Source organism: Gopherus flavomarginatus, chromosome 3 (genome assembly GCF_025201925.1).
Source record: "Gopherus flavomarginatus isolate rGopFla2 chromosome 3, rGopFla2.mat.asm, whole genome shotgun sequence".
Taxonomy (NCBI): domain Eukaryota; kingdom Metazoa; phylum Chordata; order Testudines; family Testudinidae; genus Gopherus; species Gopherus flavomarginatus.
The window spans coordinates 236,510,915-236,536,215 of record NC_066619.1 but is presented as its reverse complement, the minus strand read 5'-3'; the positions used below and the strand labels follow the sequence as shown (position 1 = coordinate 236,536,215).

Genomic DNA, 25,301 nt, shown 5'->3' with positions numbered 1-25,301 from the left:
ATTAAGCTTGTGGTCTACTATGACCCCTAGATCTCTTTCTGCCATACTCCTTCCTAGACAGTCTCTTCCCATTCTGTATGTGTGAAACTGATTGTTCCTTCCTAAGTGGAGCACTTTGCATTTATCTTTATTGAACTTCATCCTGTTTACCTCAGACCATTTCTCCAATTTGTCCAGATCATTTTGAATTTTGACCCTGTCCTCCAAAGCAGTTGCAATCCCTCCCAGTTTGGTATCGTCTGCAAACTTCATAAGCGTACTTTCTATGCCAACATCTAAATCGTTGATGAAGATATTGAACAGAACTGGTCCCAAAACAGACCCCTGCGGAACCCCACTTGTTATACCTTTCCAGCAGGATTGGGAGCCATTAACAACTACTCTCTGAGTACGGTTATCCAGCCAGTTATGCACCCACCTTATAGTAGCCCCAACTAAATTGTACTTTCCTAGTTTATCTATAAGAATATCATGCGAGACCATATCAAATGCCTTACTAAAGTCTAGGTATATCACATCCACCGCTTCTCCCTTATCCACAAGGCTCGTTATCCTATCAAAGAACGCTATCAGATTAGTTTGACACGATTTGTTCTTTACAAATCCATGCTGGCTATTCCCTATCACCTTACCACCTTCCAAGTGTTTGCAGATGATTTCTTTAATTACCTGCTCCATTATCTTCCCTGGCACAGAAGTTAAACTAACTGGTCTGTAGTTTCCTGGGTTGTTTTTATTTCCCTTTTTATAGATGGGCACTATATTTGCCCCATATTTGCCCCCTTCCAGTCTTCTGGAATCTCCCCCATCTCCCATAATTTCCCAAAGATAATAGCTAGAGGCTCAGATACCTCTTCTATTAACTCCTGGAGTATTCTAGGATGCATTTCATCAGGCCCTGGTGACTTGCAGGCATTAACTTTTCTAAGTGATTTTTTACTTGCTCTTTTTTTATTTTATCTTCTAAACCTACCCTCTTCCCGTAAGCATTCACTATATTAGACATTCCTTCAGACTTCTCAGTGAAGACCAAAACAAAGAAGTCATTAAGCATCTCTGCCATTTCCAAGTCTCCCGTTACTGTTTCCCCCTCCTTACTGAGCAGTGGGCCTACCCTGTCCTTGGTCTTCCTCTTGCTTCTAATGTATTGATAAAAAGTCTTGTTTCCCTTTATTCCCATAGCTAGTTTGAGTTCATTTTGTGCCTTTGCCTTTCTAATCTTGCCTCTGCATTCCTGTGTTATTTGCCTATATTCATCCTTTGTAATCTGACCTAGTTTCCATTTTTTATATGACGCCTTTTTATTTTGTAGGTCACGCAAGATCTCAAGGTTAAGCCAAGGTGGTCTTTTGCCACATTTTCTATCTTTCCTAACCATCCATGGAATCACCAGCTAGAACACATCCACTTTTTACACCCTAGAAGTGGAGGAGTTTCTTTGACCCACACTTTTGCAAACAATTTACTCTGAATATCTTTAGCACTAATGTTCACGCACCCGGCAGTGGTGCAAACATACATTTCAGAGCTGGTGGCTTCATACTAGACAGCTGGAGAATTTGGACATTTTCATTCCAGTATGAAACAAAACAAATATTTTTTGAAACTTTCCATGAAATGAAAAGTCTAAAAACATTCTATATTCAATTTTTTTAAAATTGAAGTTTTATTTTATTTCATTTTTATATTACTTTTACATTGTTATGGCATGTCACCAGTAGTGCATAATATGACGTTAAGATAAGTATTCTATTATTCTATTTTGTTTTGTTTTTAAAGTCATTAAAAGGCAGCTGTGTATAGTACTAATGGAATGCCTTATCTTAATTTCTAGATTAAAATGTCTCCTGTTTGTGTTGTTATTAAACAGTTTGACCCTTTGAGTTAGAAAATAAGATAAAGCACTCAGCATACTAATTAGATGAGCAGCTGTTTTCAATTTCTGTGTGTTAGCCTGGAATCATTTTCCATTTCAATATTTTTATGGAAAATTGCATAAAAATCTACATGATTTCATGAAAAAATTCAGTTTTGTCAAAGTGACATTTTGCAATGGAAAACTGTTTTGACAAAAATTTTCCAACCTGCTCTACTTCACACATACACCATGCTTCACAGGCAGTGTAGCAACATCGCTAGATTCCTCTGAGGGAACTTTAACACTGAAAACATATTAGCAGACATCTGTAAAGTCTCTGGTTATTTTATCCACTGTGTCAGGATTGAGCAGGAAAAAAAAAAAGAGGAAGCTGCAACTGCTCAATAACATGCTGGGATCTCATCTGAAGTAGAAGGTTCCAGCTTGTCACTCCTTTGCTTGTTAAATGATCAACAGGCTCCTAGAGAAGTGGGGAACCAGGCACTTACAATGCAGTGGTCTTTTATCAGACACAGCCTTATACACAGTGAGCCTTATGGTGAGAGGTTATCAATTTAGTCGTTATAGATTGCTGCAGAAAAGGATAACTTCAGTACAAACTGTCGCTCCCAGTAGTGACTAAGTTATGGCAGAGACATACAGCATGGATGAGCCATCAATTTACTTCATGTACAGGCAGATCTCAAACTGACATTGAACTGTTGTCAAATCACAATGGTAAAGACTCACAGATGAGTAAATGTTGAGCAAGGAATTTTATTAGACTAAGCAAAACCATGTAGTCCCTAAAACTACACTGTCTCTTTCTACTTCACCATACAACTTTCACCTAGAGCCTGCCTGGAACCCGGCCAGAGATTTAAAGACACAGTACACATATCCTCACAGCTTCCCCTCACACTGGCCCTACATCTTCTAACCATTATGCACAAATATTAAACAAAAATTAATATTGAACAAATTCTAGATCAAGAGAAGTCACCGGTTTTACCACTTGCCCAGATTTTATTATCTGGCCTTGAGAAGAATTGTATTCAATTGATCCACTTGCAATATCAAATCAGTGCACACATTCTATCTGTAACCCTAAGCAAATATTTCTCCAGTATAATTTGTACATGATCCACATTAGATAGTTTGTTTTCTTTTAATAGTAATAACCCTTTGCATTTCTAAGGCACCGCCAGTTTCAGGATCTCAAAGTGCTTTAAGTAGATTTATATTGTCTCACTTTTAATTATAATATTCTCCTGTTTGTTTGCTTGTCATTAGTTGCTTTCTTTTAAATATCAGAATGCTGATGAGTTCTTTTAAGCAGGAAACTTCTCTTGGCTCCTTTCCATGAGCATAGGATCATATTCTGGCCTCTCAGTTCTTATATCACCCTCACTGCCACTGTACCTGAGTACACTGAAGTCAATGGGAGTGTTACCCAGGGTTTGACCCAGGCTGCAGGAGATATCTTACATTATACATGCAGGGGTGGCTCCAGGCACCAGCACGCCAAGTGTGTGGTTGGAGCGGCAAGCCACGGGGGATGCTCTGCTGGTTGCTGTGAGGGCGGCAGGCAGGCTGCCTTCAGCGGCATGCCTGTGGAGAGTCCGCTGGTCCCGTAGCTTTGGCTGACCTCCCGCAGGCTGCCGCCAAATCCGCAGGACTGGGGAACTCCCGCAGGCAAGCCGCCGAGGGTTTGCCTGCCTGCCGTGCTTGGGGCAGCAAAATACCTAGAACCGCCCCTGTATACATACATTCCTGATTAATTATTTTAGCTGAAGAATGGATCTGGTATAATACAAAGGAAGAAATTCCTACTTCAGATGCCTTTCCCACATTTCCATATCATAAGTGGATCTTCTGAATATGTTATCTACTTTCTTTAAACTTTATTAAATACTTTTCTTAAAGTTTCAAATACGTGGTCCAAATTGAGGCTCTCTTTTCTTTTCCCTCAGTTGCACATGAAGGCAAAAAAATACAGGAACTTTCCAGTTTCCAGAGAAATGGTTCTGTTTTCAATAAGCACACCAGTATGTGTTAGGAGCCAGGCTTGTTTCTAGATATAATTATTAAAAGAAAGAATGTGTATTAGTATTTCAAAGCAGATGATTAAAATGACTGTAGCATAGTAAGTTAGGAAATATAATGCGAAGACAACTCTAGCTAAAATATCATTCATATATATGATATTTGTAACACATTTGGCCTAGTTCTTATGGCCTAGAAAGTCAACCTATCATTTCACCACCTGAGAAGAAACTTTAACACACGGAGCCAATTGTAATATCAGGTCAGTTCAAAATATGAAGCAAAAACTTCTGTTTCATACTGCAGGGCTTGCTACTGCCAATGCAAGACACTACAGAGCGATGTATCTCAACAATTCCCTAGGTACCCAGTCTTTCCCCAGATATTGTACTTGGAGGCAGATGCAGGCCTTCAATAGATATCAGAAAGGGAAAAGGTATTAATATTAATTCTTTTACAAGCCAGCACTTTTGTGGGGATTTTCACAAGACAAGGAAAACTCCTGGCCTCCTGTTAAAGATGGTTCCCATTGCCAAGGACATCAGCGTCAGTCCTCAGTCCACCAGATGGTGAAAATAGCATGCACAGCGCTGGTAAAGAGAAGCTGCACAGCCAGCTGTGTTCCCAGTATCAGGTGCTAATTTGCAATCAGTCTTCAGAATCTCAGGTCAAAACATGAACAGCAGCCTCTCCCCAGAAGATAACACCAAGTAAGATTGGGATCCTGATACTAACTCCGCTATGAAGTTGGCAGACTAAGGAAAGTTTAATTTTCACATCACACCCAAATCCAGGTTCACCCAGCACTGTGTGGAGGCAGAGATTTTCCTCAGAATCTTGAGGTGAAAAAAAATATATTTCTTCATTATTTTTTGAATTTCCTCAGTAAACATTTTCCTTCCTACAGTCACTTTCCTGTCTATAACCAGCTCCTTCCCACAAAATGCCATCTATTAAGCCACTGATTTATTCGAAACAAGTATTTATTTTTTAAAAATTATCAAATATTAATCTGAAGATGATGCAGACATTAATTATTTAGACACGTTTATTCCATAGGCAATGCCTTCACTTCCTTTACAAGACTTGGTCCAATGATTCACACAGTTAGTATTCTGAAATCCTACCAGGAGGGTAGCTAGAGATGATGGAGGCTGGAAGGACCAACCACCAAGTACAAGATGAGCAGGAACATCATTTTTTATGGAGCCTGAGGATCAGCCTCTTTTTTGATTTGCCCCCCACCCACCTGCCTTTGCGGGATATAATATTTTATTTAGATATATATATATGTTCTATATACTGACACCATTTTTGCCCCCTCCCCAACCAGAATGTTTCTGAAATGATACTCCTGTCGCACAGGAAATAGTCTGAAGTCCCAGTGCTACAAACTGCTCTGTGTGGGTGGAACCCAGTGCTCACATGGAAACCCATCAACATCAGTTGGGTTCTACAGAGGCAGCCCATGCAGAGCAGTTGTCAGGATCAGGACCTACCTCTTCTCACCATATTTAAAACAAAAGAACATATGGGGCCAAATTCTTCGCTCAGTTTTGACTCAGTGTGGCATCTCTAGATATACATGAGTGTAAGTGGGACCACATAAAGCCATTTACCTACAAATATACACAGGACATGCAATCTGATCTTTCTGATCAGGCTTATGAATTGTTTTCCTGGGGGTGGGAGGGAGGCTTAAGGGTGTAGATGGGTGTTTGTGCTAAAGCAAGGCAGGGGATCTCCAGCCCTATTGGTTACTTTTCTTCTTTCTATTCAAATGTTTAAAATAATGGACAGTTCAGCATGATTTTATTGGAAGGGATGAAAAAATTGAGTGTTACATACTGAACTGAAAATACAGTGAACCAGCCATGCTCAGTGGGATGCTTAATTTTTCCCTACTTATACTCAGACAAATTGTGAGTCAGAGTTTCAAATGCTTTCCAGGTATATAAATTAGAATGATAACACATTGTAACATCCAAAAATTTAGTAACATCGGGCCACAGAAATATCAGACAACTGCAGAGTGGTGCACATTTAGAATCAAGGCATGGAACTATTTTTGAATATATTAATATTTAGATTTATCCATGTGCACTTGACCTGCTCTGAATGGTATGTGAATATTAAGGAGAATCTTTAATGGATGATTTCGAAGCCAGATCTTCTGTGGACAGTTCAATGAGAATTCAAATGCACATAAAGAAACATGGGTTTGTAGGAAAAACAAAGAACTCCTTCCTTGTTCTCTCAAACATACACTCTCCTCCATTACATCCGTATGGGTTGCAGACAGCTTGGTTTTTCTTACAGCTATTTTATATTTCCCTGCCACTACATCTATCCATCCATCCTAAGATACCATTTAAATTTTGATTTAAGAGGCTATCACTCCTCCTGACAGTAATCCGACACCTCATTCTCTCAGCTATCCATATAAGCAACTCCCACCGAAGCCCAGATAATCAGACCATTTACTCAGCCATCATTTTTATATCATGTCCACGAATGTGGTATCAGAGTGCCCTATAAGCTTTAAAAGACAAGGTAACAATCTCTCTCCGTATTGCTTAAGAACATAAGAACAGCCATACTGGGTCAGACCAAAGGTCCATCTAGCCCAGTATCCTGTCTTCCAACAGTGCCAGGTGCTTCAGAGGGAATGAACAGATGAGGTAATCATCAAGTGATCCTTGTTCCAAAGGTATGAGTCATTGGCTGGAGTTCATTATATTATTTTCATTTTTAAATAAAAAATAAGGATAAGCTCACAATATGAGTTTTGCATGTCATTCTGAACATGATGAAATCTGTGGGTGGTAACTCTTCTCTCTCAGGGAGTTGGTTTTTTAGTCTCCTGTGATCACATCACCCTCAGTGGTCAACACTTTTATTGTCACAGTGGAACAAAACTTACATGGGAGGTCACAGTCACAAAGGGAGAGGCGGTATTTCAGACATCTTGGGCCAGTCCCATGAAGAGCTTGAAAAGCAACACAGAGACTTGAGATTTGACTTTGCATTCAGTGGGAAGCACCAGCCATCAGAACTCAAGCCACCAATCAAAGTGGTTGTATATGATGGTATTTTGAAAGGAGGGCAGATTGGGGAGCAATAAAGGGTGTGCTCGTGGTTGAAGCACTGTTTGGAGACCTGGGTTCAATTTCCAGTACTTCTACAGATTTTCTCTGTGCCTCAATTCTTCATCTGTTAAAAGTGGATATTATTATTTCCCTACCTCATCGGGATATCCAGGGGATAAATTCATTATCATTTTTATACACTCTGTTAGTCCAGTGATGGGGCCACATAAATTCCTAAATATACAGTGGGTGCATGTTTGCCTGCATTGGGTTGTAGGGTGGTTGTCTGCCTGCACTCGAAGAAAGCATGTCCCGAATGGCCTAAACTCGTAGTAGAACACCACGACCTGTGACCCAGCCAGTCTGTTCTTGCAGCTGTACCACAGTATTCCTACAGCACTGACAGGAATTCATTTCTGACTTACCATGTGAGAAATCCCAAGACAGCACAAGATGTTCCATGGTAATTACACTTTACTCAGTGGGATTACTGAGTGACATATTGTTGTGAGATATCAAGAGGCAACTGTGAAGTTAACTTGAATCACCACACTTGTCTCTTTGTCCACTGCATTATGTTTACAGCTAAACACAATATGAATGTGTAGATAAAAGGAAGTTGCTAGATAGTTCACAGTATCATGCATGCTCTGTCGGTATTAGCCTTCAGAACAAGCATACTTGCTCTTTCACTCTTTTCTCTTCAGAAACTTGTGTATTCATAATTTATTTAGTTTATATATTGGTTTTAATATTTAAGGCCATACTGTTTTCAGAACAGATTCACAGGCGAATGCAGTACTGATACGCATTTGAGATATGATTCAAATATGCCATAGTATAAAACATGCTATTTCTTTCTATTTGTTCTTTAAATCTAAAACTTCTGATGCCAGTAAATGCAGAGAGTATTTCTGGTCAGTAAGGGAAGGGAACAAATATGATGTGGCTATTCTGTACAAGGGCTAAAACATTTTATCAAAGATCAGGTCATATTTGCACAAATTATAGAACATTATACTGGTAGCAGCAAGGACAGAAAGTCTTGCTAATAATAAACATTTGGACTGATTTGTATCCCTCCATGGTCTCTCTGTCTTTGGCTTCCAGACAGTTCCAATCACCATGGTTATGTAGAGCTACAAAATATTAAAGAGGACAAAAGACTGGAGCAAAAGATGTTTTCCTCCTTCCCTTCCTGTAGGGCAGAGGAGCTATACTTTGTGTGTGAGAAGGATTCTTATTTATTTATTTTAAGCACTTTAGTGCATAGTGTCACACTATGTCCTTCCTCCTCCCCCGATGTGGGGCTTTTAAGAACATGGATTTTCATAAGTACAGTGGTCTGTGTCCTGACCTGCCATGCTACTCAGCTGAGTTATAGCTTACTCTGTGAGCAGCAGTGTTGAAGTCTAACCCCAAGGGAGTTGGCTCTTCAGGAATTTCAGTTGTACAGCTGGGCAGATCAGCAGACCTGATCCTGGGAGGTGCTGAGTACCCTCAACTGCCATTGACTTTCAGCACTTGCAGAATAGGGCATGTAGGCCCAGATCTTCAAACGGTATTGATTTCACTGGGAGTTAGACATCTTCTGAAAATCTGGGCCTAGTGTCCTGTGTGAGTTGCATCTGCCTTGCTTCACATATTACCTTTTAAATACAAAGAACTTCACTTTATTTGCCCAGTGCAGCTCAGCTATATTGGTATAGAGGTGCCCCTAAACTTACAGTTACCCGAGCAGTTCCAGAATACAAATTAGAGCAACCTAAGGACTGCTCTATGTTGCATAGCTGATAGCTGGGGATTGACTGGATGTAGTGGCTCTTCAGCCAAACTTCATTTTTCTTGACCATATCCCCTGCCTTGGAGCAACAGGAGATATTATGCCAGCCCTATGCCATCTGGGAATTTTCCCACGCTGAGGGACTCCTTGGGTAGCTGATTACATTGGGGTCTGTAGCTGCCTTACAGAGAAGGACCAGTACTAAGCAGCCTCAATAAGGATGAGAATCTGGCCCATGATTTACAAAACTTATCATAACCAGAGAAGAATTGTTATATCCATAAACAGAGAAGTATAGAAACATTCAAACTAGTGATTCTTTTAAGTCATCTAGACATTCCCCTGGAGTCCAGTGCAGGACTTTCCCTACTGTACATTTTCTATTATTTTCTCCAGGCTAGTTTAAAATGTCCCAAGAGATCAGATTGGGAGACAACTGCATACCCTAATACATCTCACTGTCAGGATGTTTCCTCCCTCTTTGACATTTAACCTAAAGGTTAAAATTAGGAAAAGTATTACCCCTCATTATACCCTTATATACCATTCTAAAATAATTACATCCCCCAGTATTTACACATCCCCCAGTATTTACACCTTTCAGATAAATATAGCTGGTTGTTATGTCCCTCTCTTTGGTACCATTTTAGACTAAAGAAATTCAGTTTACTCAAACTTTGTCATAAATCACATTCTTAAATCCCTGTGCCATTTTGGTTGCCTATCCTTGAAACTTTTCTATCTTTATATCTATTTTAAAGTGAGTGAAGCAGAATTCTGCATATTATTATTCCAGATGTCAGCCAATGCAAAGAGATACTATAAGCTGTTGTATGCAGACTTACCAATGCATTCTACGAACCACTTTGACACATTGGGTCTGATTCTCCTCTCATTTACACTATTATACATCAGGAATCATTCCACTGAAGTCAATGCCCAGGTGAAACCAGTGTAAGTGAAAGAAGAATTAGGCTCACTATGTCTTGCAAGGCCCACTATCTGTTCTATATATACACATCTCAAAATAGAGCTTTTTCATATTCTTTGGATGTGACATGAATTCATATTATCATCCCCAAACCCCTCTCTCTTTCCCCATGACTACTTCTTATACAACACATCTCTAATTTACACTTATGCTGTGGGTTCTAGTTCCCAAGCTGTATTATCATGCATTTCCTTACACCAAAGCACTCTCACTTGAGTCCAGGCAGTCACCTAAGTCATCAGGCAACACCTGTTTTTAACTTGCTGCATTCACTAAATCTCCTAGCTGTGTTTCATCCAGCGGGTGAGTGCAGTGCTTGGGAAGTGCTGGAACACAAGTATAGGAAATATCACAAGAAGCCACTCTGGCTCCAAGAAAAAGTACTGGAATGACATTCTGGACTGTTCTGGCATGACTCAAGCATTGGTGTCATCCTATAGATTGGTCCGTGTTGAAGTAAGCTTCACTTAGGTCATTAATTAATATATTGACTAGTCCTGGTCTAACCCTGAGAGACCCCACATAACACATCCTCCAATCCTACACTGTGCTGAACATCTCCGGCCAGGTGCTGCATGCCTCCAGCTCCCCCTGAAGTCATTGAGGGCACTCAGTATCTTGCAAGATATTGTCCATAAAGAGCAGCTGAACCACACTGAGCTAAGGGCAGGGCAGTAAGTAATTTATACAACATTCCTCAAAGAACAGAGCTAAGACCAGCCAGGGTCATAATCACATAAGATATTCTAGAGGCATAAATCATTCCTGTGAGATTTCCAGGCACTCTTATTAAGGCAATATTTAAATCAATGTCTTTGAGATAAGAAAAGGGGTTAAACTCTTTAGTAACTCAGTCTACTTTTTATTGCTGATGTAAATGAAATATGTTCTCCCTGAAGATACAATACATTTTACAGTATGTACCTTAAGGTAGATGGCATTTTCTATGTTGCTGTCTACGTTGAAAACGTAGCCTGATGCATATTCATTTTCAAGCAAACATGAGTACAAAGTATGTTATAAAAAGTTAAGGAATCTCACACTTTATAAAGTGAGCAATTCACGTCCTTTTCTTGGGGTAGGACTTTGCACTGTGTTTATAGCAGCAGGCAGTCATCACATGAAATTTGTTTTTCAGACCATTGAACATGTCATTCAATATCTTCTTCTTCCTACAGATCAGATATGCATGATGGGATAGGGGCTGGGAGGCAGGGGTTCTCCAGGTGGCTGGCTCATTAGCACAGGAGGGAGAATGGAACACCTGCATGGCAAAGGAGAAGGAAGAACTCTGGCAGAGTGTAAGAAAAGATCCAGCTGGATGTTAGTTATGGGTTTGCTAAAGTTGGCATGCATCCAGTGAGACATTTTGGATGACATTCAAGGGTTTTATCTAGCCCTGGGGAGAAAATTATGACATTTTAAAATGGCAGTGGCTGCAAAGACAAACAGGGAATAAGCTTTAAGCCCAATCAGCAGAGCATAATACAGCCCCCAACTAATAAATAAAAAGCACACTCTCATCTCCAGCATGTCTCAGAGTTACGGGAGGAGGGAGAGATGTTCCTATACAGGCAAATCATCTATATCAAACAAGCATATGTTTCCCTCTTTAGCAGGGGTTGATCTACAGGCTTGGTATGGGACTTAGGCAATTTCTCAGTTCTTTCACAGCCTTTAGACAACCCAGTCTCAGGTATGTCTATGCTAGGAAATTAGTTCGATTTAATAGAAGTCAATTTTTTAGAAATCAATTTGATACTGTCATTTGTGTGTGTCCCCACTAAGCGCATTAAGTCAGTGGTGTGCGCCCACAGTACTGAGGCTAGCATCAACTTTCAGAGCTTTGCACTGTGGTAGCTATCCCACAGTTCCTGCAGTCTCTGCCCCCCATTGGAATTCTGGGTTGTGCTCCCAATGCCTGATGGGGCAAAAACATTGTTGCGGGTGGTTCTGGGTACATGTCGTCAGCCCCCCCGCCCCGTGAAAGCAATGGCAAAAAATCATTTCTCGCCTTTTTTCCTGGGTTTCCCAGGCAGATGACATACCATGGCAAGCATGGAGCCCGCTCAGCTCACTGTCACCGCACGTCTCCTGGGTGCTGCTGGCAGATGTGGTACTGCAGTGCTACACAGCAGCAGCTCCTTGCCTTTGCAAGTTGGCAAAGATGGTTACCAATCATACTGTACCATCTGCTGCTTTGCAAGTTGCAAGTCACACTGTACTGTCTGCTCCTGTCATGGGTGCTCCGGGCCGGCCTCAGTGAATGCTGCAGTGATATACAGCAGCATCCCATTGCCTTGCCTTGTGGACAGCAGACCGTACAATATGACTGGTAGTCGTCGTCATCGTCCCGTGAGTGCTCCTGGCTGGCCTCAGTGAGGTCAGTCAGGGGCGCCTGGACAAAAATGGGAATGACTCCCCAGGTCATTCTCTTATTTAAGTTTTTCTAATGATGATTCAGTCCTGCCTGGAATATCAGGCAAGCCTACTAAAGAACCAGAGAGGCAAACGGCCGCACCAGGTCAGAGCCCCAGACATCCTGCAGAAATGATTAGCTGCATGCAATTCTAGGGGGTGCCCCTACAACAACCCCACCCATTGCTTCCCTCCTCCCTCAACCCTACTGGTCTATCTTGGCAGTTCTCCTCCCATTTGTGTGCCGAATTAATAAAGAATGCATGAATTTGAAACAACAATGACTTTATTGCCTCTGCAAGCAGAGATCAAAGCGGGGAGGGGAGGGCGAATGGCTTACAGAGAAGTAGAGTGAACCACCATTCTGCACTTGCTCAGCCTATAGTTGGACTGCTCCGTACTACTGTCGAGGCTTCATGAGCCATGGGAGCAAGGGTTAGGCTGGGGTAGATGTGACCGCACGATGCTGTCAACTGGGAGAGCAGCCTGAGGCAGAAGCTTCCAGACAGCTACCACTCAACTGTACTGTCCGCTGTCCACAAGCCAAGACAAGGGGATGCTGCTGTGTAGCACTGCAGTACCTCGTCTGCCAGCAGCACCCAGAAGCCATATGGTGACAGTGAAAACAGGAGAGAAATGCTTTGGGCTGACGAACATGTACCCAGAACCATCCGCGACAATGTTTTTGACCCATCAGGCATTGGGAGCTCAACCTAGAATTCCAATGGTTGGTGGAGACTGTGGGAACTGTGGGATAGATACAGTCATCAGTCGCCCCTCCCTCACTGAGAGCAATGGCTGAGAATCGTTTTGTGCCTTTTTTCCGCACAGAAGCCATAGCATGGCAAGTATGGAGCCTGCTCAGACGGTCGCAGCGCTTATGAGCACTGTAAACAGCATGCGTATTATCCTGCAGTATATGCAACACCAGAACCTGCAAAGGCAGGCAAGATGGCGATGGCAGGGCAGTCACGAGCATGATGAGGACATGGACACAGATTTCTCTAAAAGCACAGGCCACGGCAATTTGTCCATCCTGGTGACAGTGGGGCAGGCTCATGCCATGGAACGCCAATTGTGGGCCCGGGAAACAAGCACAGACTGGTGGGACCACATAGTGTTGCAGGTCTGAGAGGATTCACAGTGGCTGCAAAACTTTCACATGCGTAAGGGAACTTTCATGGAACTTTGTAACTTGCTTTCCCCTGCCCTGAAGCACAAGAATACCAAGATGAGAGCTGCCCTGACAGTTCACAAGCAAGTGGCGATAGCCCTCTGGAATCTTGGAATGCCAGACAGCTACCAGTCAGTCAGAAATCAATTTGGAGTGGGCAAATCTACTGTGGGGACTGCTGTGATCCAAGTAGCCAAAGCGATCTTTGATTTGCTGCTATCAAGGGTAGTGACTCTGGGAAATGTGCAGGCCATAGTGGATGGCTTTGCTGCAATGGGATTCCCTAACTGTGGTGGGGGGATAGATGGAACGCATATCCCTTATCTTGGGACCGGGCCACCAAGGCAGCGAGTACATAAACCAAAAGGGATACTTTTCAATGGTGCTGCAAGCACTGGTGGATTCCAGACTACGTGCTACTCGCCTGCTGTGGTAATGGAGGACCGAATAAGGCTGCCCTCCCCAGAAACTTTTTGCTTTGGGAGTACCTCCAGGAGAGCTTCACTGAGATGTCCCTGGAGGATTTCCACTCCATCCCCATACATGTTAACAGACTTTTCCAGCAGCTGCACTGGCCACGAATGCATCCCAAGTCTTCAGGGCAAATTAATCATTAAACACGCTTGCTTTTAAACCATGTACAATATTTACAAAGGTACACTCACCAGAGGAGCCTTCGCTGCCTTCAAGGTCTGTGAACCTGCCTTGGGTGGGTTGGGAGGGTACTGGCTCCAGGGTGATAAACAGTTTCTGGCTGTCAGGGAAAACGTTTTCTCCGCTTCCTTGCTGTGTGCTAACTTCAGCGTCCTCCTCCTCTTCCTCGTTCCCTAAATTCGCATCCCTGTTGCATGAGAGTCCATTGACAGAGTCAAAGCACAGGGGTAGGATAGTTGTAGGGGCACCCCCTAGAATGGCATGCAAGTTATCATAGAAGCAGCATGTCTGGGGCTCTGCCCCGCAGCAGCCGTTTGCCTCTCTGTTTTTTTGGTAGGCTTGCCTCAGCATCTTAAGTTTCACGCAGCACTGCTGCAGGTCCCTGTTATGGCCTCTGTCCTTCATGCCCTTTGAGATTTTTTCAAATATTCCGGCATTTCGCCTTTTGGAACGGAGTTTGGATAGCACGGATTCATCTCCCCATGCAGCGATCAGATACAGTACTTCCCATTTGGTCCATGCTGGAGCTCTTTTGCGATTCTGGGACTCTATGGTCACCTGTGCTAATCAGCTCTCCACGATGGGCAAACAGGAAATGAGATTCAAAAGTTCGCGGGGCTTTTCCTGTCTACCTGGCCAGTGCATCGGAGTTGAGAGTGCTGTGCAGAGCGGTCACAATGGAGCACTCTGGAATAGCTCCTGGAGGCCAATACTGTCAAATTGCATTCATTTTACCCCAAATTCGATGCAGCAAGGTTGATTTCAGCGCTAATCCCCTCACGTAGGAGTACCGAAATTGATTTTAAGAGCCCTTTAAGTCAACAGAAATGGCTGCGTCGTGTGAATCAGTGCAGGGTAATATCGATCTAATGCTGCTAAATTCGACCTAAACTCTTAGTGTAGACAAAGCCATAGTGAGAGCTCATTTTGCAAAGTGACATTATTACTGCATGTGGGACAGTGAATGCTAAATATTTCACCAAGAATGTACAGCTGCAAGTTAAATATCTGAACACCCCAGAACAGAACACAATGAACCATGGATAGTATGGCCTCTGGAGAGAATGCTAAAAAAAACAAAAAAACACCTTCCAAACAATTGATGTTAAGTTTTAGAAATAGCTATGTTAACCCCATATACTTAATTCAAAGTCCTATATTTGTTACCTCTTGCTCCCCTCATCCACCTGTTGTCTTATCTTCTTATAATTGGACTGTAATCTCCTTGGGGCAGGGAGTGTCTTTCTGTTAGATGTTCGTACAGTGCATAGCACAATGGGGCTGGTCCCAACAGGCACTACCGTAACACAATTAAATGGCAAAAAACTCCGGTAGTGCAGAGTGAAGGTTGCTTGGTGGTACATCGTCCCCTTGCAGAATGCTGAGTTGAGGAAAACTCATACTTCTGAAGACCATGAAAAATGCACAGTTAACATTGCCCATGAAAGCTTAACCCTGCTCTCTCTTTTAGCAATGCCCCACTATGCCCCACTAATACACCTACCTTTTCTCTGTCAACCCCCCAGTTGGTGAAATGGACAAGCTCTTCATCTCCTTTTACAACCCATTCGCTCTCACCCATGGAATCCCATCTCACACTATTAGAGGACAAAAAGGGGTGTGGGAAGTAGCCCACACCACCTTATCTCTGTTCCCCTGGAGCTGGCCAATGGGAGTCATTTGCATACGCTCCAGGAGAAGTCAGTGTATATTAGGTGTGCCTGCACTAAATGGTGGAGGCAGGAGTTGGGCTTGCTTGGTAAAGGTGTGTTTGTTGCACATGAATAAAAGAATTTTAAGAGATCCTCCACATCCGTCATTAAAGCATTGAGCTTCCCTCCTTTCCCTCCTTTTCATTTGTTCATACTTTATATAGCCCACCAGCTGCACAGGAAGTTGAATTGTGGCCATATGCTTGTGAAAATGGAGAAGGTAGGCCTTCCAAGAGAACTTATCAGTGCCATTCCTGCCCTAGCCCAAGGAGTTGCTGTTCAAATCAGTGTACCTTCCACAAAGGCTGAGCTTGGAGTCTTTATCCCCTCTCCCAGCCCTTGTAAACCCTGCAAATTAGAGACCATGAGACAATGTTTATCACTGGGAATCATCATGAAAGACAGATTTAATTTAAATGTCCTGTTACATTTGTCATAACATTTTTCCCAGATCTGGACCTTAGCGTCCAAAATATGGGTGTTAGCATGAAAACCTCCAAGCTTAGTTACCAGCTTGGACCTGGTAAAGCTGCCACCAGCCAGGAATCTATACAGTGCCTGGCGCACTGTGGTGTCCCCAAAACCTTTCCTGAGGGACCCCCAGACTCAGATTCCTTGAGTCTCACAACAAAGGGGAATAAACCATTTCCCTTCCCCCCTCCAGGTGTTCCCTCCCTGGGTTCCTGGAGAGATATACAGAAGCAAGCTCAGTGAATCTAAACAGAGGGACTCCACCCTCCCTGTTTCCGGTCCTGGAAAACACAAGTACTTCCCCCCCTCACCCAGAGGGTATGCAAAGTCAGGTTAGTAAATCTAACACAAAGAGATTTTCCCCCTGACTTCTTCCTCCCACCAATTCCCTGGTGAGCTGCAGACTTAATTCCCTGGAGTCCCCACTAAAGAAAAACTCCAACAAGTCTTAAAAAGAAGGCTTTATATAAAAAAGAAAGAAAAGGACATAAAAATAGTCTCTCTGTATTAAGGTGACAATACAGGGTCATTTGCTTAAAAGAAAAAAAATGAATAAACAGCCTTATCCAAAAAAGAATACAATTTAAACATTCCAGCAACTACACACATGTAAATACAAAAAAAAAACCATAAACCTTATTGTCTTACTATCTTGTACTTACAACTTGGAAACAGAAGATTAGAAAGCCAGGAGATAGAAAAATCACTCTCAGAGCCAAGAGGGTCAGACACAAGACAAAGAACTCACACACAAACTTCCCTCCACCCAGATTTGAAAAAGTCTTGTTTCCTGATTGGTCCTCTGGTCAGGTGTTTCAGGTTACTCCTTTCCAGGTGAAAGAGACATTAACCCTTAGCTATCTGTTTATGACAACATTTAGTCACAGAACAAAAAATATTTTTGTCTCATCACTATCCCTAAAACGTAGATATCTCAAATAACAGTTTGCATGGAATCTGTCAATATGTCACTACATGATCAAAACAAAACCAGCAAATTATCTTAACAAAAGAGCCAAAGAAGTATAACCTGGGTTCAGTCTTTCCGCTGAGAGATTAGGGCCTTTGATAATAGTGGAATAGCATTTAATGTCATGAATACTCAAGGGCAAGGTTATACACTGGATCTGTTCTAAGTAGGTTAAAGTCATGCACTTGTACTTTTTGTAAAACCAATCTGTCTTTTTAATGTTGATGTATGAGCTGAAATCCTGAACCAAGCAGATCTTATCTAGGAGCTGATTCCAAATTTTGCTGGATAATCATAGCTTAATGTGTGTAACTTGGGGGGTAAGCAATATGTGTTGATGGTCAGGAAAAGAAATAAAGACATTCAAGTTTACTCTGTTTGCGTGAGCCATTGACATGCAGATGTAAACACAAGATTTACGTGAACAGGGTATCTTAAAGCAGAATTTAGGTTCACAGTGTATAATCTATTTACAAGCATCACCTCCTTTGGCAACAGAGATTTGTTGATTCATTTTGTGGGATGATAACACTAAAGCTGTTCCCTGACATGTCATCTTCACGCTTCCTGTCCCAGAAAATTAATTTGCTACCAGATGTGATTAATTTTGTTCATGCTATGCTGCAAAATAAAAGTACCACAGTATAATTAATACAAACAGCACTGTGCTCACCAGTAGAGCTGTGCGGGAACCAGAATTTCCATTTTAACATTTCCACAGTTTTAAAATTTCCACAGTTATAAAATTTGATTTTGTTCAGAATTGGAACAAAAGCAAAGAACTTTGAAATTTTCTATGAAACAACATTAAAAAAATGTTTAGCATTAATGGATACATGTCATTTCAATTCTGACTTACATTTTTTATAACAAAATAATTTTTCTAAACAAAGTAGTTTTGAAATGAAAAATCAGAAAATGTTGAAACAGAACATTTTGATATTACCAAAATGCTTCTCCCCCCAACTCTTTCTAAATTAAATTTTGTTAACATTCACACAATCCCATGAAATGTGTCAGTTGCAGTTCATTCTATGCAGTTTCAGCATTTTCTAATGGAACAATGTTCCACTAGAAAATTTTCAACCAGGTCTGCTCATAAAGAAAGCAACTTGATTGGAAAATGTGTTTTCTGCTGTTTCAAGCTTTAAATCAGACTAGATTTTCATGGGGAGTCACCATTTCTCTCAGCTTCAGATATTGAGAATCTGATTCTCCGCTCACACTTATTTTGCATTTGTGTAGCTCCAGTGATGACAGGAGGGCTATTCCCAGTTGACATGGATGTGAGAGGAGGATTAGTCTTTGTGGGGTTATTGAGAGAGAGAGAGAGAGAGAGAATAACACATTGCAGAGGTATTTGTATTTAACCATGTTTGAATATAACATCAAGCTAAGATTTTTTTTGTATATTCACTATGTGGATTTGAATACAGGTCCCATTCATCCTTGTCTTAAACCAGTGCAAAGTGAAAGCAAAGTGGGTGTTAAAGGTTGACAAATCATAATAGTAGCCTTTTTAACCCATTTTTCACTTGGGTAAATGGCTACACAAGATACAGGGTAAGTTTGAACTAGGTTCATACAACCCATCAATGAGCTAAAACACACAGGGCCAAATTCTTCCCTTGTGTAACTCCACTGATTCAAAGAATTGATGTATGAAGAGGTCTCATTAGTACAGTGTGCTCCCAGGCCTTTCTTTACTATGTTATCGACCCAGAAGCGTGGCACAAATGTTGAACAGGTGTAACAGAGGACAGAATTTGGTCTATTTCATTTTAAATGGGATCATAATCATCATAATCAGTTGATTTGATTTAAAGTATGTTTGAAAAACTATTTCTATGTGAATAATTAGAAGTTATAGTCAGGTCAAAGGGTCTTAAACAAACCCCATCAGAGTCAGAACACTAGAGTGACCTATCGTTCAGATTTTCACTTCCCATTGTTTCTCCTTTTCCTCTGCACCATTTTGACTCAAAATGGCACAGCACTGCTATGTAGTGTCACAAATAGAATCAGTTGATTCAACACAAATGTACCACCTAGATTACAAATAGAAAGGATCACAGTATTCTAATCCAGACAAAGTAAAGAAGCAGCCAGACTCTCAGGGATGCTTCAGACTCTTGTAGTTCAATATTTTTTCCTTTCCTAAATGTTGTAAATTGAACAGTATAGTCAAAGAGATCGATAATAAATAGACCTGTGTGAAACTAGATATTTTTCCCATCAGTATTGATATATGATTAGCAAAGATTTTTTTTAAAAACCACACAAATGAGCAAATGTGGTCAAAATAGCACAACTCATAATTCCTGCCAACATTCATGGTGTTTCATGATGAAAACTAGTGAGTTTCCATTCTGGAATAAATTTCAGATAATGCCATAATATAACATAATGATCTAAGCACCTTCCTTGGGGTTTTAAACCTGCTCTTTATGTGACTGTGGTGACAGCTGTTCTTCAGGCCCAAAGCAAGAAGGCTCTTCCACAATCTCATGCCCCAGTTCTTTTCTTCCTGAGACTCTCCTGTTACCTTCTCTAACTGGCATCCCCTCTCTTGTTGTCCAGGGATGAACAGCTCAAGTTGAGGGAAGCTCCAGGAACTGCTGATTCTGTTCCTGACCTTCCATGACAGCTAGAACATATTCCACTAGAACAATGGAACTATTGACAAATAGATGAAGGCTCCTGAGTGTGGTAGACAAAATTCTTACGGGAGCAGAACCTATACTACGGAAATGACTCCAACCAGAGATAAGAATGACCTGCATAGACTTAACCATGTTCAGAACTAAATGAAAATTCATTGCCCTATATGCGTTCTTCACTCACCTACCTTATAAGCTAATCAAGCTATTTCTCCTACAGATAGGAAGAAAAGGAGAGAGTGTTATTTCTGTTTAAATTTGGGAGATACATAGATACACAGATAAAACAGCCTCACAAGAAAATAGTGTGTGCGAGTTCATGGAATTTAATTTGCAGCTGAGTTGATTAAGAAAAGCTTCCACAGTTTATGGGTCCCTTTCATTACCATCTATTAGAAAGGAAGGATGGCTTTGTGGCTAAGGCACTGGGGATCTGGTTTCAATTCACAGTTGTGCCACAGGCTTCCTCTCAGTCTCTTTTAATTCTCATCACTAAAATGTGGATGATAATAATTCCTTTCTAGCACCTTCTGTCTGTCATGTCTATGTGGTTTGTAAGCTCAGCAGGCCTGGGTCTGTTTCACTTGAAGCGTTTGTTTGGTGCCTGGCACAATGGAGTCCCTGTCTTGGTGGGCCTTCAGGTGCTACTGCAATACAATGTGTTAATGTGCCATTGTAGCAATGAAGTACAGTGATAGCAGAATGGGGTAAATATATAAAAAGTCTATTCAGTAAATTAATTTAAATCATGTACTAAACTTAAAATATATGGATCATCTCAATAGCTCCACTTTGAATTAGACTATTTTGAAGATATTCAGTTACAGAAAATGCACTAGAGAAAACTAATCTGGGGAAGAACACAACATTATAATTATCTTTGTCTGGTTCTAACATCTCTGTTTGCTAAAGCACATTTAGTTTCTTTACTTGCTCTGTGTTCTCTGAGCTTATCTGTGTTAGCAGCTATGATAATATCCAATGGATTTATTGCTAAAACACAAGACTACAATTTAGTGATGAGATTATATAGGAAGCACCAATGATTTCTTTTTAAAACTAGGCTAGCCTAATAAAATTGGTACAGACACATCATGTCATGTGATTTAATGCTCTGTGTGTGTGCATATGCATGTGTGCTGCCAGGCAAAAGGAACACTTGCTTCCAACTTTTTCAGATCTCTAGAGAGCTTCTTTCAATGCTCCTTCTGAGACACTTAATTCAAGTCACTAATTTCTGGGGGGGGGGAAACATTTTTGTTCAAATGTTTGCAGAAAATGAGATTTTTTTCAATTTCGCCACATGCTGTGTTCCATTGTAATACCTCCTAAATCAATATCAAGTTCTAGTATAGAACTCATCGCGTATTTCTAGTAATTGGCTTATACTTGGTCTATTTAAAAGAGCCAGAAAATGCTCTGCCCATCTTTTTCTTTGCTCTTCTTCTATACTAAGAGTCTTTGCAGTTGCATCTTTAATATAGTCACCAATACTAATAAAGTTTCCTGTTAGTTTTATTGTCTTATGCAAGATTGTAAGGTCACCTCCTTGGCTAGCAATAATTTGCAGTGACAACTGGAGAAAGGAAAAGGTATATTGATTCTGCACTAGTGTTTGCACTTATATTGACTAGGACACGAGGAAAGTAATTGCAGAAGGCAACCAAGGAATATTATAGACAAATGATAAAGCACTATTAACTGATTTTATTTTTGCTCATGATATTGTCCTGCTTACTTCATACATTGCTTAATGGAAGAAAAGACAACACTCAGTTTTTGGCAAATACAGCAAAACAAGTTGTTCTATTCATCAACATGGGACAGACAGAAATATATGACTATTAGTGTCCGAAAAGTAGCCATTAGATGAAGAAACACTAGAAGAAATACATCATTTTACCTTTCTAGGGAGAGTGATGTGCAATGATGGTGACAGCATGCTAGATGTCAAACAACAAACATCAAAAGCAGCACACTACTTTCATAAACTTTAAAAGAGCTGGAAAAGTAACTTGATTGCCACTGACACAAAAATAATTTTTTTTTAACACCAACAGACTCATGGAAATTGATAAGCAGATCAACTCATTCTAAAGTAAATGCCTGCAGAGGATCTTCAAAGTCCAATGGAAAGAGTTTCTTGCAACATCAAAAATTCTAAGTAGAGCAAACCAATCAAAAGCATCAAATGTGATAAGATGCTAGACAAATGTTGAACCACCTTAAAGGATGCCATCAAAACAACTTCCATGGAAAGTGATAACACAGACTCCACCTGAAAGGAGAAAAAGAGGGCGACCTAGAGAAACATTTTGCAGAACTATAGAGAAAGAAACCAAATCCATCAACATGACACTCAGAAGGCTGAGCAGACCAGCAAAAGACTAAATGAATGATAAAAACTGGTGGATTCCCTATGCCCCTGAGGTTGTGGGAGGATAGAGAAAGAAGGGAAGAAGTCTCGTGTTCATCATTTATTAGTGGGGCCAGGAAATTCATGAAAGGACATCATGGAAAAATGAGATTTTTGCTTCAGCAAGTGCTTTTCCCAACCCTGCTACAAAACAGCTTGTCAGTTGCATCTGTTCTTGCTCACATCACTTTTCATGCTCATCTTTTATTCAGTATGGGTCTCACTAGATATCTAGTGCCTTGGTGACTTAGGGTGAAATTTTGCCCCCTTTATTCAATGGGGGTGTTGCTGTGGACTTGAATGGGACCTTAATGTGGCAGATGAAGAGCACAATGCACTGGTATGGTAGCTAGGTTTTTGGCACTGTGTTACATCCTCTAGATTTTTTCTATTAGGTCATCTCCCCTGCCACTGTACCTAGTTCACTTTTTGGTTGGTTCTGTGAAGGAACTGGGGGCGTGAGTTGGGGATCTAGGGCTCCTTACAGCTCAATTAACTTTGTTCAGGCTTTCAAGGTAAGCTCCCTTGCTCCTCTTCAGCTCCGCAGTGGCCCTCTTTTCTCTATATTCCCTTGTAATCAGTCAGAATGAGGAAGGTGCCTCTACGACTTGTGCAAAGTCTACTAGGAAGCTGAGTTTGTCTGTGTTGGTGAGACTGTGATGTTAATTGTTGGGAAGGAAATAGAAGGAACATATTTTGCACAACCAGTGGTGAGTTGGAGCCAGTTCGCACCGGTTCGCACAAACCAGTTTGTTAAATTTAGAAACTGGTTTAGAACCGGTTGTTAAAGGGGTGGGCAATTGGGAAAGGCAGGTTTTCTGTTGTTACACCAGCTCGTGGGCCACATCTGGCCCACCAGAGCTCCCAGCTGGGGAGAATCCCCCGGCCCCTCCTCCGCCTTCCTCCCCTCTTGCAGAGCCCAGCGCCAGTGCTCTGGACCGCTCTTGAGCAGCTCTGCAGCTCCAGCCACTTTGAGTGGCGTGGTAAGGGCAGGGGGCTGCGAGCTCTAGCGGGCCATGAGACATCCATATACGCTGCCCTGAGCAGCATGGTAAGGGGGCTGGGAGGAGGGGTTGGATAAGGGGCAGGGAGTGGTTGGAGGGGCCAGAGGTTCGTGGGTCTTAGGGGGCAGTTAGGGTGGGGAGGGTCTTGGGAGGGGGTGGTCAGGGGACAAGGAACAGGGGTGGGGAGTTGATGGGTTGAGGGTTCTGAGGGGGGCAGTCGGGGGCAGGTGGGGTCAGGTGGGGGTCAGATGGGGAGGGATAGGGAGCTTGTACTCACCAGGTTGTTCCCTACCAGATCTTCAGCTGCAGGTCCTTCACTCGCTCCGGGTCTTCAACCACTTTGAAGGGCCGGCCACCAATGTGCCGCCAAAGACCCGGAGTGAGTCAAGGACCTGCCGCTGAAGTGCCGCCAAAGAACCAGTAGGGAACTGGTTCTTAAGACTTTGGCAGCTTGTCATTGTGCACAACCATGACTGCAACTGCATGAGTACCAAGCTGTGGCAACTACAGTTCTTCAATTGCACTCATTTGGAGATGCCAGCAAGGTGAAGTATCAGATCTCCTTTCTATTGCTGAGACATATTTGAAGAAATAAGACAGCCCTGTTTGGGTTCCTCTTATTTATCTGATATACTCAATGTTTCCCAGGAAATGTCTGTTGAGAAGGTGAGATTACTATTTTGCGTGGTTTTTTTTCATGCCAGATGTATGAAATGCTGTATCCAAAAACAAGACTTTTGAGCAGATGCTACTATTTAATTTTTCATGGGACAATATACTATTTTAGGGTTCTGTTGGGTTTTAGACCATCCTGAAAGCCCCCTACTCTCCTACACTGAGTATATGTGCAAGAGAGAGAATCTAGCCCGGGCTGAACAAACCAATAGGACCTAATTTTTCTGTGTATATCAGGAGTAACTCCACTGAAGTTAAACCAGCATAAGTTAAATCAGAATCATAAGCAATAACTATATTGGCATAATATTGGCTTCCTTAGAGCATTTTGATGGTTTGCATAGTATTTGTGCTATACATTGGCCAGAAAACTCTGCAGTTTTATAGAGTCTGCACTGTAGTACTGAATAAAGTAGAGTTTTTCAAATTTGGGGCCCTGTTTTGCTCTTGTTGGAAGTCAATGACCAAACTCCTATGTGATTTTAAAATAACATATGAACCAAGCAACTGCACTATTGAAAACCAGCAAAAAAAACCCTGAACAGCTGAACAGCAATTTTATGGCTTTCTAACTAAAAATAATCATACAGACCTCACAGAAAAGAGAAGAAAAGAAAAGAAAAGAAAAGAAAAAGAAAAGGCCATTATGGGCTGAGGATTCATATTCCAAGTTTCCTTCGGTTGAATAGCTGTGTTGTAAACCCATCACACTCTTCACTATATTCACACTGCCAAGAATTACTCTAATGGAATAGATTAGAATTGCTCTAATTTATTACCAAAGGCTGCCAGCAGTAATTCTACTAATTCAAACCGTTAATGACACGTACTAGTGCAGCCATGCTGTTTATTGCATCTTTGAAAATAGATGCAAATATTCTACAGCATCTCATTCTAAACAGACTAAATTGAGAGCCCAGGTCTCCACTCCTTGCACTCTCTTAAGTCATTTGCACCAAATCGGAGTGGTAGTATTTTGCATCCACTTTGCATTGTTATAAATATATATATTCAGTCCAAGGGAATGGTTAATTCAGAACTGAGTGGAAGAAGAGTCAGATTTTTAAGGGGGGAAATTACATACAGTGAGTATTCATTGTTTGTTGGAAATCTGAAACTAGCTAAGAACACCGGTATTTACAGTCTTATTCCAGTTAGATAACAGTATAATTCCATAATTATCCTAATTCCAAGTACTCAGATTTATAGGTGTAGTAAAGCAAGTTCTACTGTAAACGTATGTCTTAAAAGTCTATGTCAATGCAGGTGGTTATGCCCTTGTGGAAAACCTTTCAACCATATTTTAATTCCCTATGTTATGGTGCTGGTGGGTGGGACATCCCATTGAGGAGTGTGGATGAAGAAGGGAGCCTGGCCGCA

The 25,301-nt window shown here is 41.5% G+C and overlaps 1 protein-coding gene across 4 annotated transcripts in view; it reads left to right on the top strand.

Annotated features, from left to right (window-relative positions):
* Positions 1-25,301, top strand: part of GABRB1 (gamma-aminobutyric acid type A receptor subunit beta1) — a 289,303-nt gene that overhangs the window by 65,134 nt on the left and 198,868 nt on the right. The window lies entirely within an intron of this gene.